The sequence below is a fragment of the Lithobates pipiens genome, unplaced genomic scaffold (assembly GCF_037356315.1).
Source record: "Lithobates pipiens isolate NorthernLeopardFrog02 unplaced genomic scaffold, aLitPip1_a1.2 Scaffold_10, whole genome shotgun sequence".
In the NCBI taxonomy this organism is placed as follows: Eukaryota; Metazoa; Chordata; class Amphibia; order Anura; family Ranidae; genus Lithobates; species Lithobates pipiens.
In genome coordinates, this window is record NW_027507686.1 from 147,004,048 (window position 1) to 147,018,639 (window position 14,592).

A 14,592-nucleotide genomic window follows, 5' to 3' on the forward strand; every position below is an offset into this window, starting at 1 on the left:
ATGCAAAAAAAGTTTTAAAAAAAAAGACGTTTTTTCGGGAGTAGTCGGCTCATTGTAATACAGAGAACAGTCATTAAAAGTCATAGTTACATAGTTAGTAATGTTGAATAAAGACACCAGTCCATCCGGTTCAACCTGAGTGAGTGTCTACAATTGTCCCTATCACTGTACATTGCACACTCACATTGGTCCCTACCCTCAAGGAGCCCACAATCCAAGGTCCCCATTCATATGCTAGGGCCAATTTTGGACAGAAGCCAATTAACCTACCTGCATGTCTTTGGAGTGTGAGAGGAAACCAGAGTACCTGGAGGAAACCCACACAGGCACAGGGAGAACATGCAAATTCCAGGCAGGTAGTGTCATGTTTGGGATTCAAATCAGCGACCCTTTTTACTGCTAGGTGAGAGTGCTAACCACTACACCACTGTGCCACCTTAAGTCATTGATAAAATAAAAAATTACTGTTCTCTTCATTACAATGAGTCGACAATTCATTATAGCCGCGAGTGCTTTTAAATGACTTTTTTTCCTGCAGAAATGACACTTTGTGCAGGGACAGTTCTAAGCACGGGAAACATGCACCCCTTTACAGGCATACTATACACACCCCCCCAGGTATGAAATTTAAAGGAATATTACACTTTTATTGTTTCACTTTAAGCATTATTAAAATCACTGCTCCCGAAAAAACATCAGTTTTTCAAACTTTTTTTGTATTGATACATGTCCCCTGGGGCAGGACCCAGGTCCCCAAACACTTTTTATGACAATAACTTGCATATAAGCCTTTAAAATTAGCACTTTAGATTTCTCCCATAGACTTTTACAGGGTGTTCTGCGGCTTTTCGAATTTGCAGCGAACACCCCAAATTGTTCGCTGTTCCATGAACGGGCGAACAGGCAATGTTCGAGTTGAACATAACTTCGACTCGAACTCAAAGCTCCTCCCTAGTCCTCCCTAGCCCTCACAGTTACTCTTGGTGGGTGCAGTAACGGGCCCTGCTGTGAAATATCAGATCAAGAATTGTAATTACATGCCCCTGTTACACAGGGGCAGAAAAATTGGGCCGTGGGTGGTGGTGCCACAACACTGTAACCCCTCACAGATACTCTTGTTGGGTGCAGGAACAGGCCCTGATGTGAAATATTAGATAAAACATTTTACTTACATGCCCCTGTTTTGGGGCTGAAAAATTGGGCCTTAGGCAGTGGTGGTGGTGCTGTAAACCAAAATTATTGTTGGAAGCTAGCATCATCAAGATTGAGGATGAATAGGATAGTCACTCAGCATAGGAAGTCTTCAAGGGATCTCACATCCATAGAGAAATCAATCAGTTACATCACCATTAGGTGCTTGATAGCTGCTGATTCAAGACTGATTCATTTTCATGAATGTGAGCCTATCAACTGAGTCTGTGGACAGGCACACTCTATGATCCATTAGAAACCCTCCAGCATCACTGAATGTGCGTTTGGAAAGAACGCTGGATGCAGGACAGGCCAGTAGCTCAGTTGCATATCGAGCAAGTTCTGGCCAGTGGCCCATCCTCAATAGTGATGGACGAACTTCCGACGGGACATTTAGTGAACGTGAACCGCGAATGCGGCCAAAAGTTTGCGAACCACAAAGTTTGCTGCGGACCCCATTGACTTTAATGTTAGGCGAACCTTAAAAACCTACAGGTCATATTTTCAGCCACAAAATACTTACTAGCTGTGCACACATAGTCCCACAACATGGACACTGACATAACAAAAGTATTAAGTGAATCTGGGATCGACAACGACAAGCATTCTTTTTTTTATCTGTGAAATTTTGACAATTCAGGAGTGCATGAAGTCCATGGAGGAGAGGCAAGGTCAGGGCAGGCTATGAAGGGGGTGCAGGAGATGATCAGTGCCACAGTCAGGCAGCGCTGTCCTGTGCCAATGTCCCAGTGTGCCAACCTGTCCTTGAGCCCCTCCCCCTGCCCGGCCCTTACCCCCACCTATGCAGGGCTCCACTGCGGTGGTCTGGAGGTGCCAGTCCAGTGTTGATCCTCAGCCATGGTGCTGGCACTGCCTGCTGATTGGCTTCTCCGCTGCTATCTCCCTCACTGTCTGAAACCAGCACCGTGATAGAGAGCACCGACACCAGCACCGAGATAGAGAGCACCGACACCAGCACCGAGATAGAGAGCACTGGCACCAGCACCGTGATAGAGAGCACTGACACCAGCACCGTGATAGAGAGCACTAACACCAGCACCATGATAGAGAGCACTGACACCAGCACCAAGTTAGAGAGCACTGACACCAGCACCGAGATAGAGAGAGATCACTGACACCAGCACTGAGATAGAGAGCACTGACACCACACCAGCACTGTGATAGAGAGCACTGACATAAGCACCATGATAGATAGCACTGAGACCACACCAGCACCGAGATAGAGAGCACTGAGACCACACCAGCACCGAGATAGAGAGCACTGACACCACACCAGCACTGAGATAGAGAGAGAGCACTGACACCATCACTGACACCAGCACTGATACCAGCAACTCGCTGTGGGAACCAAAAATGTGACACCGCTCAACTTCTTCAAACAGGAGGGTACGGGCATATAGTATGGTGTGCTTTTTTTGTACAAGGAAGTGAGCCAAAGGTAGAAAAAAGGTCAGTGTGCTCGATTAAATAAATCGTTTATAGAGTTATGCATATACATGGTCTACTGGTCACATGTGTTGAATTCCTCCGAGATCCATGCCTCATTCATTTTTATAAATGTGAGGTTGTCAACACTGTCATGAGCTAGGCGAGTGCGCTTATCGGTCACGATCCCCCTGCTGCGCTGAACGTCCTTTCGGAAAGGACACTGAATGAGGGTCAAGCCAACAGTTCCATTGAAAATTGGGCAAGCTCTGGCCAGAGGTCAAGCCTGCCCACCCAGTAATCCAGGGGTTCATCACTCCTCAGAGCATCCACATCGGCCGTTAACCCGATGTAGTCAGACACCTGATGGTCTAGGCGTTCCCTGATGCTGGATCTGGATGAGACCTGTCGATGGGTCAGCTGAAAGAATGACCTCATATCAGAAGTCACCAACACATCTTCAAACCGCCCTTTTCTTGCAGGCGCTGTTGGATTGGTAGCCGCAACTCTTTCTCTAGGAGTGGGAATTCCTCCTCTGCCAGCGCACGCAAAAGCAGAATGCAGCATTTCTCGAAGCAAGGCCTGGAAGTGCTCCATTCTGACAGCCCTCTGTGACGGTGGTAACATTTCAACCATTTTGTGTTTGTACCGGGGGTCTAAGTACGTTGCCACCCAGTACTGGTCCTTGACCTTTATGCTTTTTATACGAGGGTCCCTGTTAAAACACTGGAGCATGAAGGCCCCCATTTGCACTAAACTGGAAGCGGTGTGGTGGCCTGGCTCCTGCTCATCATGAAGGATAATGACGTCCTCCTCGTTCTCCTCTCCCCATCCACGTACAACAACAGGGATCCCAGAAAGGTTTAAAGGGGTTGTAAAGGTAAATGTTTTTTCACCGTAATGCATTCTATGCATTACGGTGAAAAAACATCTGACAGTGCCTGCGCCCCCAGCCCCCCCCCCCCCCCCGTTTTACTTACCTCACCCCTCGAAAGTCCCCCGACGTCCTTTCCACCGTTCAGCCTGGCCGCTGATTGGCTGGAATGGATGGATGGAAAGCAGCACAGCCACTGGCTCGCGCTGCTGTCAATCACATCCACTGATGCGGAGCGCCGGGGGGGCGGGGCCATGTGATACAGAGAGCGGCTATAGCCGCCAGCTGTATCACGGGAGCGCGCCCGCAGATGCTTATCACCATGCGAGGGAGCTCACATGAACGTGAGAAGCACCTGCGGGAGGAAGTCGAGACAGCCGCCAAGGGACCCCAAAACGAGCTGCACAGTGGAGGTAAGTATAACATGTTTGTTATTTAAAAAAAAAAAAAATTCACTTTACAATCCCTTTAAAGCATGCTCTTCCTGCTCCTCCTCATCCGCCCCGGCACCATCCTCCTCTGACTCCTCTTCAGATTCCCGTTGTTGATTTGACTCAGATAGAATAGCCCCCCCCCCCCCGGGAATTCATCCCGCATTGCGTCTTCCTCATCTTCCTGCTACGGCTTGATCAATGACACGACACAATGCAGGCTCCATTAAGAAGGCATAAGATACCATATCACTGATGGCGCCATGGCTGCGACTGACCAGTTTGGTGATCTAATCAAATGGCCTCAGAAGTCTGCATGCATCGCGCATGAGCAGCCACTGGCATGGTGAAAAAAAAAACAAGCTCCCAGAACCTGTTATGCCACAGAGTTCGCACAGGTAGTCGTTAACTGCACGTTTCTGCTGGAGCAGCCTATAAAGAATATAGAAGTTTGAGTTCCATCGCGTCGGGCAATCGCAAATAAGACGTCTGACTGGCAGATTGTGTTGCCGCTGAATGTAAGCAAGGCGAGCCATGGCTTTGTAAGATCTTCTGAAATGGGCCAAGATTTTCCTTGCCTGCCGCAAGATGTCCTGGACCCCAGGGTATTGGACAACAAATCGCTGCACGACCAAGTTTAAGACATGTGCCATGCATGGCACGTGTGTAATTTTGTGCTAAGCAGATTGGCACCGTTGTCACACACCACTTTACCAACTGTCAAATTGAGCGGTGTTAGCCACTGATCTGCCTGTGAATGCAAAGCTGAAAGGAGTGCAGGGCCAGTGTGGCTCTTGGCTTCCGGGCACAACAGACGCAGCACAGCATGGCAACGTCTCACCTGGCATGTCAAGTTCTGGGCATCTTGGGCAGCGCAGCGGAAGAGACGCTAGCAGCGGAAAAGGAGTAGTCAGCCAAGGAGGAAAGGGAGGAGGATGGAGTAGGAGGAGGAGAAGAAGAGGCAGGCCTGCATGCAATCCGTGGCGGTAAAACCAAATCTACACGGGTGCCACGGGTTACATGCTTAACGGCCGTCAGAAGGTTCACCCAGTGGGCAGTAAAAGTTATATGCCTTCCCTGCCCGTGTTTGCTAGACCCCGTGTCTGTGGTCAGATGTATCTTGGCACCGACACTGTGTGCCAGAGATACATTCACTTGCCGCTGAACATGGCCATATAGCTCTGGGATGCCCTTCTGTGAGAAATACTTCCTTCCTGGGACCTTCCATTGTGGTGTTCCAATGGCCACACATTTTCAAAAGGCCTCTGAGTCCACCAGTTTATATGGCAGTAGTTGGTGGGCTATCAGTTCTGACAAGTAAACCGTTGGGAAAGAGGGTTATCCGGCGTCATCACTTTTTTACGCTCAAACATTTGGCCCATGGAAGCCTGCCTTTTTGCATAAAAACGTGAGGACGGCATGATGGAAGGTGGAGTGGAGGACAATTGTGAGGAGAGAGGAGAAATAGAAGACGAGGCTGGACGGTGAGAGCCTGGAGTGGGGATTTGTGGGTTCCGTTGCTCCCACTGGGCTCGGTGATGGCAGCTCATGTGCCTTCTTAAGGCGGTCATCCCTAGGTGAGTGTTGGGCTTAGCGCGACTTATGTGTTGACTGCAAAGATTGCAGATGGCAACACTATTGTCAGCAGCGGACACGTTAAAAAAAGCCCACACTGCGGAGCAATGTGCCGGTGTCCTGGGAGCGCCAGATGTGTACATGGTTGATGCCTCGCTCCTGATACATTAGCAGTCTGCTTTGTCCCTCCTGTGCAAGCTAAGTTCTGCCTGCTTCTCCTCCCTATCTGCTGGTCCATATCTCCCTCTGAACTCCCCTCCTCTTCCTCTCTTGTGGGCACCCACGTGACATCACTAGACACGTCATCATCAACATCACCTTCCCCACCGCTATAATTAGAGATCTTGGAGTAGGCAGCAACAGCAGGGACCAACCTCCTTTGATGAACTGGGTACTGTCTTCAGACTGCTGAGTGCCGGTTGTTGCGACCTCCTCTTCCTGATCCAATGCCAAGAATGGCTGTGCATCGGAAATGTCTTGTGATGGATCGGAAAATAATTCCTGTGACTCAAGCGGAAGGTATATGGTGGTGTTGGTGGTAGTGTCTTTGGGGGTGCACAAAGCAGAGAGTGAAGAGGGTGCAGATCGAGAGGATGAGGAGGGTGCAGAAGAGTAAGGCTGAGCGAGCCACTGAACCAAGTCTGGTGCGTCCTTTGATGTAATCGCACGCACCTTCTGCAATTTGCCATTTTGGCTCAAGTCTGTTGCTCCTGCCCTACCCCTACCACCCTTGCGGAAGGGCCTGCCTTTTCCTCTGCCTGTCATTTTTTAAATGACCCTGTGACAAAAGTCTCTAGAGAAGTGCAGTATGTATGTGGAAGAAGTTATACAACACCCTGCTTCAATCTGTCATTTTTGGGGGCCACTGGTCTATCACACCAGTTATAATACTTTTTTTTTTATTGCGTTTGTCACTCTTTGTAGTATCGCTGCAGAACCGCTCAGCAGTCACAATGCTGCACAGTGGAAATGCACTATACTATGCTTTCTATATGTGCAAGTATTTTATATGTGTATTACACCCCTATATACTGCACACCAAATAGTACACCTATACCAGTCCTTAAAAGGACCTTTGTGGACCTAGTAGCTAGTGATTTGCAGACTGTTCCTCAGTCCCTACACTGATAAAAGACAGCAGCAGAATCAGTCAGCACTCAGCTCAGCAGTCAAGTATAATAGGCTCAATTGGCTGTCCTGTACCCCACGATGGATGTGTCATCATGGGTCAAAGTTCTTTCATAATGTAAACGCATATGTCCACCGCGCGAACAGTGCCAGAAGTCTGCCAGTTTGGCGTATGGCGAACACGCAAAATTCGCAGCGAGCCGACCACCGGGTGAACCGCAAGGCCATCCCTAATCCTCAAGACCCAGTAACCAAGCGGATGCTCTGTTAGAAAGATCTCCAAGTCTGCTATTGCCCCTAGATATTCAGCTCAGCAGTCAAGTATAATAGGCTTTCTATATTTGAAAGAAAGTATATTATACATGTACAACCCTATATACTGTACACCTATACCAGTCCTTAAAAGGACCTTTGTGGACCTAGTAGCTAGTGATTTGCAGACTGTCCCTCAGTCCCTACACTGATAAAAGACAGCAACAGAATCAGTCAGCACTCAGCTCAGCAGTCAAGTATAATAGGCTTTCTATATTTTAAAGAAAGTATATTATACGTGTACAACCCTATATACTGTACACCTATACCAGTCATTAAAAGGACCTTTGTGGACCTAGCAGCTAGTGATTTTAAGACTGTTTCTCAGTCCCTACACTGATAAAAGACAGCTGCAGAATCGTTCAGCACTCAGCTCAGCAGTCAAGTATAATAGGCTTTCTATATTTGAAAGAAAGTATATTATACGTGTACAACCCTATATACTGTGCACCTATACCAGTCCTTAAAAGGACCTTTGTGGACCTAGTAGCAAGTGATTTGCAGACTGTCTCTCAGTCCCTACACTGATAAAAGACAGCTGCAGAATCATTCAGCACGCAGCTCAGCAGTCATTATATTATACGTGTACAACCCTATATACTGTACACCTATACCAGTCATTAAAAGGACCTTTGTGGACCTAGTAGCTAGTGATTTTAAGACTGTTTCTCAGTCCCTACACTGATAAAGGACAGCTGCAGAATCGTTCAGCACTCAGCTCAGCAGTCATATATAATAAGCTTTCTATATTTGAAAGAAAGTATATTATACGTGTACAACCCTATATACTGTACACCTATACCAGTCCTTAAAAGGACCTTTGTGGACCTAATAGTAATAGCTAGTGATTAAACTGACTGTCCCTACTCCACACAGCCTCCTATCCCTACACTGACAAAAGACAGCTGCAGAATCTGTCAGCAGTGCACTCAGCAATCAGCAGCACAGCAGTCAGCAGCAGTGCACCAGAACCCTATATACTGTACACCTATACCAGTCCTTAAAAAGACTTTTGTGGACCTAATAGCTAGGGATTTAGGTCACTACAGTCTGTCCCTGCTCCATACAGCAATCTCTCCCTACACTATTTATAAGGTAGGGGGAATGTCCAATTGTCGATGTGCTGAAATGTCTCAATTGGCTGTCCTGTACCCCACAATGGATGTGTCATCATGGGTCAAAGTTCTTTCATAATGTAAATGCATATGTCCACCGCGCGAACAGCGCCAGAAGTCTGCCAGTTTGGCGAATGGCGAACACGCAAAATTCGCAGCGAACCGACCACCGGGCGAACCGCAAGGCCATCCCTAATCCTCAAGACCCAGTAACCAAGCGGATGCAACCAAGATCTCCAAGTCTGCTATTGCCCCTAGATATTCCTGCACCATGTAATGCAGACACTGTCGATGGTTTCTTGAACCGATCAGACCTTGGTGCTGAGGACTAACAAATTGTCTAAAGGCATCGGTCACCCGGCAACCTTCTCCATCGTTCTTCCTCTGACTGAACGAAGCCTAAGCAACACGTTGTCCAGCACCAGGAAATTGTAACCTTCTAGGGTCTGGACAAACCTTTCTTCAAGGCCTACTGATAATGTTTCATCATCTGCTCCCTCTGCGAAGGCAGGATGAGTTTTGCAACCTTACCCTTGTAACGTGGATCAAGAACGGTTGCCAGCCAATAATGATCCCTTTCCTTGATACCACAAATCCCAGGGTCCTTTCGCAGGCTTTGCAGAATCAGGGAGGCCATGCAGAGTAAGTTTGCAGAGGCATTCGATTCTGAGTCCTCTGGATCACTAAGGATCACATGATCTGTAACAACCTCCTCCCAGCCGCATACAACTCCTTGGGTTTCTGGGGACTGAAAACCATCCCTTGAAGACTGCTGCTGAGTGTTATACTCCTCCACGTCCATACTGACACAGTCCTCCTCCTCCTCTTCTTCCTGTGTGTTTGGTGGGCCCGCATGAATATTATCTGGATAAAGCTGGCTTTGAGAGGTAAGTATTCCTCTTCCTCCCGCTGTTCTGCCTCAAGTGCCCTGTCCATTATTCCATGAAGCGTGTGCTCCAGAAGGAAGACAAGAGAGACAGTATCACTGATGCATGCATTGTCACTGCTCACAATCCCTGTGACCTCCTCAAATGGTGGCCGAACAGTGCATGCATCCTTGATCAGTAGCCACTGGCGTGGTGAAAAGAAGCCAAGCTCCTCTGACTCTGTCCTGGTGCCATACTCACACAGGTACTCATTGATGGCCCTCTGCTGCATGTGCAGCCGATGCAGCATTGCCAACTTTGAGTTCCACCTGGTGGGCATGTCACAAATGAGGTGGTCATGGGCAGGTTGCATTTCCTTTGAATGCCAGCCAGCCAGGCACTGGCATTGTATGACCGGCAGAAATGACTACAGACTTTTCTAGCCTGCCTCAGGAGATCCTGTAAGCCTGAGTACCTGCTCAAGAACCACTGCACCACCAAATTCAGGACATGTGCCAAACATGGAACATGGATCAAGTGTCCCTTTCAGAGGGCAGAAAGAAGGTTGGTGCCATTGTTGCATACAACCATTCCTGGCTAAAGCTGGTGTGGCGTCAACCACCTCTGAGCCTGCCCCTGCAGAGCTGACAGAATCTCTGCCCCAGTGTGGCTCCTGTCCCCTGAGCAGACCAACTCAAGCACCGCATTGCATCTTTTTGCCTAAGTGCTTGTGTAGCCCCTTGAACGTTTACTGAGCACTAGGGATGAGCTTCGTGTTCGAGTCGAACGTACGTTCGACTCGAACATTGGTCGTTCGGGAGTTCGCCGAATTCCGAACGTTTGGGCCGTTCGCGGCAAAATTCGTGTGACCCACAATGCACTGCGATGGCGCAGTGCATTGCTGGCTCATGATTGGCCAAGCATGCACTGTGACCCCGCATGCTTGGCCAATCGCAGCGCCAGCAGCGAGGAGAGCCATGATTGGCCACGGGCGTCCTGCCTGTGGCCAATCATAGCTCAGGCTGTGTAGTGCACGCCCCACACTATATAAGGCCGCCTTTGAGGCGGCCTCGTGTAGTGTGTTGGCAGCTGAAGCAGTGGGTGTTCTGTGTACCTTCAACACAGTTACACACCAATCGTTTTTGGCTGATTTCCTATCTTGCTCTTGTGTAGTGGTTACTGTCTGTGCCCTGACCGCAGTATACACCACTATATTCACCTCACCTATATAGCTAGTGATCTAGCTTTAATAATAGAGCTTGCAGTCAGTAGTGTCAGGAGATAGTGCGTGCTGTCTGCGTGCTCTGTACCCAGTACATACCACTATAATCCACCTACATAGCTGTTCTCTATTTGAGCCCAATTGCCATCTGCAGGAGTTATTGGAAGTTGTGTGTGCTTCTAGCACAGCACAGCACAGTATACATCTGTATATACCCCTTTAACTCTGCTGTTTTCTGGTTATTGTCTGCGTGCCCTGACCGCAGTATACACTGTGATATTCACCTCACCTATATAGCTAGTGATCCATCTTTAATAATAGCGCTTGCAGTCAGTAGTGTCAGGAGATAGTGCGTGCTGTCTGCGTGCTCTGTACCCAGTACATACCGCTATAATCCACCTACATAGCTGTTCTCTATTTGGGCCCAATTGTCATCTGCAGGAGTTATTGGAAGTTGTGTGTGCTTCCAGCACAGCACAGTATACATCTGTATATACCCCTTTAACTCTGCTGTTTTCTGGTTATTGTCTGCGTGCCCTGACCGCAGTATACACCGTGATATTCACCTCACCTACATAGCTAGTGATCCATCTTTAATAATAGCGCTTGCAGTCAGTAGTGTCAGGAGATAGTGCGTGCTGTCTGCGTGCTCTGTACCCAGTACATACCGCTATAATCCACCTACATAGCTGTTCTCTATTTGGGCCCAATTGTCATCTGCAGGAGTTATTGGAAGTTGTGTGTGCTTCCAGCACAGCACAGTATACATCTGTATATACCCCTTTAACTCTGCTGTTTTCTGGTTATTGTCTGCGTGCCCTGACCGCAGTATACACCGTGATATTCACCTCACCTATATAGCTAGTGGTCCATCTTTAATAATAGAGCTTGCAGTCAGTAGTGTCAGGAGATAGTGCGTGCTGTCTGCGTGCTCTGTACCCAGTACATACCGCTATAATCCACCTACATAGCTGTTCTCTATTTGGGCCCAATTGTCATCTGCAGGAGTTATTGGAAGTTGTGTGTGCTTCCAGCACAGCACAGTATACATCTGTATATACCCCTTTAACTCTGCTGTTTTCTGGTTATTGTCTGCGTGCCCTGACCGCAGTATACACCGTGATATTCACCTCACCTATATAGCTAGTGGTCCATCTTTAATAATAGCGCTTGCAGTCAGTAGTGTCAGGAGATAGTGCGTGCTGTCTGCGTGCTCTGTACCCAGTACATACCGCTATAATCCACCTACATAGCTGTTCTCTATTTGGGCCCAATTGTCATCTGCAGGAGTTATTGGAAGTTGTGTGTGCTTCCAGCACAGCACAGTATACATCTGTATATACCCCTTTATCTCTGCTGTTCTATAAAAAAGGCATCTGCAGGAGTTAGTGGGTGTTGTGTGCCTCCAGCACAATATAAACTACCCAACTACTGTTTTACCCAACTCCCTTCAGGCCATTACCATGTCTGGAAGGCCAGCAAGGAGAGGCAGACAGGCGCGAGCCGATAAAAGAGGGCAAGCAGGCTCTGTGTCTAGAGACAACAGTGCTGGTCGTGGACGCGGTGCATTGTCATCAGCACGTGGCCATGAGACATGCTTGTCCTTCTTTTCTGCAGCTGGACATGTTGAACCGCAACATGCCAATGACTTGGTAGAGTGGATGACCAAGCCCTCTTCATCCTCCTCATCCTCTCTCACCCAGTCTCAGGGTAGTAGCAAAGCAGCTGCCAACACATCGTCTTCCCTCCTCTCAATGTCATCATCAGTGACTCCTTCCCTAGCCCCACCACGTCCTCCTGAGGAGTCTCCTGAACTCTTTGAGCACAGTGTTGGGTACATGCTCCAGGAGGATGCCCAGTGTTTGGTGGGCTCTGATGATGACACTCAGCTAGAGGAAGGCAGTAGCGTGAGCGCAGAGAGAGGGGATGCTCAAGAAGGACAGCAATCTGGCAGTCATGTTCCACAAGCTGCAGCATACTGCCAGGTTTGCTACAGCGATGAAGAGGGAGGGGATGATGAGGGCACTGACTCATGGGTGCCTGGAAGGAGGGAGGAGGAGGAGGAGGAGGAGGAGGCACATGTCCAACGAGGCAGGATGCCCTCTGGGGGTCAGCTTAGGGGCAGCACACCAACTGAATCACACCGCAGAGCTCCGCCTGCGCAGAGCGCCGCCTGCGCAGAGCGCTTCCTCTGCGCGTTATTCTAAAAGTTCTTTGGTGTGGGCCTTTTTTGAGACGAGTGCATCAGATCGCACCGCTGCTATTTGCAACATATTTCTCAAGCGTATCTCACGTGGCCAAAACATCAGCCGCTTGGGCACCACATGCTTGACCAGACATATGTTGACCTGCCATGCAGCTCGTTGGCAAGCGTACCTCAAAGACCCACACCAAAGAACAAAGCGGACCTCTCCTTGCTCCTCATCAGCTGGCATCTCCAACCCCACTAGACCTTCAGTCCTCTCTGAAACCTGCTCTGAGAGGAATGAAGGTGTAGAATTAGGTGTGTCACAGCCAAGTGCTTCCGGGAACTCTGCTAGTGGTACATCCACATCCGATTATAGCAGGCAAATGTCCCTGCCCCAGCTGCTGGACCGGCGGAAGAAGTTTACTCCCAGCCATCCACATGCCCAGCGGTTGAATGCTAGCTTGGCTAAATTGCTAGCACTTCAACTGCTGCCTTTTCAGTTGGTAGACTCGGCCCCCTTCCGTGAGTTTGTACAATGTGCGGTTCCTCAGTGGCAGGTCCCCAAACGCCACTTTTTCTCATGGAAGGCGATTCCGGCTCTCTACCGGCATGTGGAAGGCAATGTCCTTGCCTCGCTGGACAGGGCGGTCAGCGGTAAGGTGCATATTACCGCTGACTCATGGTCCAGCAGGCATGGACAGGGACGTTACCTGTCTTTCACGGCCCATTGGGTCACTCTTCTGGCTGCTGGGAAGGATGCAGGACAAGGTGCAGTAGTGTTGGAGGTTGTTCCGCCACCACGCCTCCAAAATGCTTTTATTGGTTGTGACACACATCTCTCCTCCACCCCCTCCTCTTCTTCTTCCTCCATGGCCTCTTCCAGTGCTCTGTCCTCAGAACCAGCGGTGCTCCGTAGGCGTTCCAGGGGCTACGCAAGTACGCAGGCAAAACGATGCCATGCCGTGCTTGCGCTGGTTTGTTTGGGGGACAGGAGCCACACTGGGGCGGATGTTTTGTCAGCTCTGCAGGGGCAGGCCGAGAGGTGGTTGACGCCACGCCAGCTTAAGCCAGGAATGGTGGTTTGCGACAATGGCACCAACCTCCTCTCCGCCCTCCGACAGGGACAACTGACCCATGTGCCCTGTGTAGCTCACGTCCTTAACCTGGTGGTGCAGCGGTTCTTGGGCAGGTACCCCGGCTTACATGATGTCCTGAAGCAGGCCAGGAAAGTCTGTGTGCATTTCCGCCGATCATTTAATGCCTGTGCTCGGCTGGCTGAGCTCCAAAAGGAGTTGAACCTGCCCAAGAACCGCCTTATATGTGACATGCCCACCAGATGGAACTCAACATTGGCCATGCTGCAGCGGCTGCACACGCAGCAGAGGGCCATCAATGAGTACCTGTGCGACTACGGCACCAGGACAGGGTCAGGGGAGCTTGGTTTTTTCTCACCACGCCAGTGGGGCATGATCAGGGATGCATGCACTGTCCTGTCACCGTTTGAGGAGGCCACAAGGATGGTGAGCAGTGACAGTGCATGCATCAGTGACACTGTACCTCTTGTCCACCTCTTGGAGCATACGCTGCGTGGAATAATGGACAGGGCACTTGAGGCAGAACAGAGGCAGGAAGAGGAGGACTTCCTTGCCTCTCAAGGCCCCCTTTATCCAGACAGTGTTCCTGCTGTGCCACCCATCACACAGGAAGAGGGTGAGGAGGAGGAAGAGGAGGAGGAGGATGATTGTGTCAGCATGGAGGTGGAGGCTAGCACTCAGCATCAGCATCAGCAGCAGCAGTCTTATAGGGATGATTTACAGTCCCAAGAAACACGTGGACTTGTACGTGGCTGGGAGGAGGTAGCTGCGGATCATGTTGTCCTTAGTGACCCAGAGGACTCCGGACCGAATGCCTCAGCTAACCTACGCTGCATGGCCTCCCTGATCCTGCAAAGCCTGCGGAAGGATCCTCGTATTCTTCGGATCAAGGAGAGGGACCATTACTGGCTGGCCACTCTCCTTGACCCACGGTACAAGGGTAAGGTTGCCGACCTTATCTTGCCATCGCAGAGGGAGCAGAGGATGAGGCATCTCCGGGAGGCCTTGCAGAAAGCTCTGTGCAACGCGTTCCCAGAGACTGGGAGGTCACAAACTCCTGGTCCTGGACAACGTGTTGCTGAGGCATCAGTCAGAAGGAGCGGTGGAGAAGGTGGCCGTCTGACTGATGCTTTCAGACAATTTTTTAGTC